Below are 1,947 nucleotides of genomic sequence, written 5' to 3'. Positions count from 1 at the left end.
AGGAGGAGGAGAGAAGGAGGAGGAAGAGGAGGAGAGGAGGAGGAGGAAGAGGAGGAGGAGAGGAGGAGGGGGAGAGGAGGAGGGGGAGGAGGTGGAGGAAGAGGCTGTGATGAGGAGGAGGAGAGGAGGAGGAGGAGAGGAGGAGAGAAGGAGAGGAGGAGGAGGAAGAGGAGGAGGAGAGAAGGAGAGGAGGAGGAGGGAGAGGAAGAGGCTGTGATGAGGAGGAGGAGGAGGAGAGGAAGAGGAGGAGGATAGGAGGAGGAGTCAGGAGCTCAGCAGAGGAGTGATAGTCAGTGTGAGTGATGAACATCTGGAAACCAGCTGCTGTCGACCACATCAGCTTCAATAAAGTTCAGAGAAAAAAAAGAACATGACATTGAAATGTTAAAGCTGTGACATCATCTTAACTCAGGGTCACTGTTCTGGACCTTTCAACACAATCTCATTGTCTTCATCAGCAGTACTACTTTACTACTACTGCACACACACAGTACTACTGTGTACTGACAGTACTGGACCTGTGTGTGTGTGTGAGTGTGTGTGTGTGTGTGTGTGTGTGTGTGTGTGTGTGTGAGTGTGTGTGTGTGCGCGCAGTGACTTTCGTGTGTAAGCCACTGCATCCATTCCTAGTTATGCAACAGACCTTTTACTGACGCAGTGAAACACACACACAAACTCACACACACACACACACACTCACACACTCACACACACACACACACACACACACACACACTCACACACACACACAGGGTTTTGTTCTGAGGCGTTCTTCTTTAATCTTAATGAACAAGGACAATCAGCTGCTCGCCTCATGAACTGAAGCTATTTATACACACACACACACACACACACACACACACACACACACACACACACTGTGATCTGAACTACAACCTCCTGGCCTGTCTGCAGACTGCAGTGTGTGTGTCTGTCTGTGTGTGTGTGTTGGCGGGAACCCCACACTTCTTATCCAGCTGTTCAGTGTTGCTGTAATTAGGAAGAGGATTGATAAAATTTATTGAAACATTATTGGTTCTGCTGATCAATCCAGTTCTTTATTGATTCCCTGAATGATTGCTGATCACTTCTGTGTGTGAGGAACAGTCGTCCGAGCTCAGCTAATCAACATTTTAAATTCAATATTTAATCAATAGTCAATATCCATCCACACAGGCCAGAGTTGTAACTAAACCTTGACTGGACCAGATGATCCTCGTCTTGTTTTAAATGTGAGACATAAATCATCTGGACCGGTCCAGATGTTCTTTTCTTTACCAGCTGCAGTTAAATGTGACACTTGAAGGTTTTTTTTATCCAAAAGAAACAGGAAGCCAGAGTCACCTCCTCGTGGTCGTATCCCTCCGCCACTCAGACTAGTTCCAGGTCACATCCTGTTTATCCAGAGTCATAGAAAATATGAACCGTTGGTGGGAAATTTTGTAATAATTCCTGTGAAGTCTTGAGTTATGGCTAAAAAGGGTTTTTGTGAGGTTTTTTGACCTTTGACCCCCAAAGTCTAACCAGTTCATCCTTGAGTCCTAGTGAATGTTTTTACCAAATTTGAAGGGATTCCCTCGAGGCGTTACTGAGATATCGGGCTCACAAGGCCAAAACTTCATTTTGTGAGGTCACCGTGTCCTTGACCTTTGAACTTTAGCCACCAGAATCTGATCACGGTTCTGTCAAGGTGTTACTGAGATATAGTGTCCATGAGAATGGGACAGACAGACAACTTGAAAACAAAATGGCTGCTGCTCTGACTGTCGCCGGGCGGAGGAATGAAAACATTAACTGACAGAAACCTGATTTGCTACAATGTGAAGCTCCTCCCCTTTTAGGAACATGCTGGATGTTTTGACATCAAACACAGTTTTTTACCGTTCAATAAGAGACGTGATCAGTGATCAGTCCTGGTCCTGGTCCTGGTCCTGGTCCTGGTCCTGG

General features: G+C 46.2%; 1 protein-coding gene across 1 annotated transcript in view; it reads left to right on the top strand.

Moving 5' to 3' along the window:
* LOC111649748 (MAM domain-containing glycosylphosphatidylinositol anchor protein 2-like) overlaps positions 1-1,947 on the top strand; it is a gene marked incomplete at its 5' end in the record, with an annotated part of 8,735 nt that overhangs the window by 3,225 nt on the left and 3,563 nt on the right. The window lies entirely within an intron of this gene.

This window comes from Seriola lalandi, unplaced genomic scaffold (assembly GCF_002814215.2).
Source record: "Seriola lalandi dorsalis isolate HSWRI2012SDOR001 ecotype SW California unplaced genomic scaffold, Sedor1 jcf7180002051942, whole genome shotgun sequence".
NCBI lineage: Eukaryota > Metazoa > Chordata > Actinopteri > Carangiformes > Carangidae > Seriola > Seriola lalandi.
This window is presented reverse-complemented; position numbering and strand designations above follow the sequence as displayed.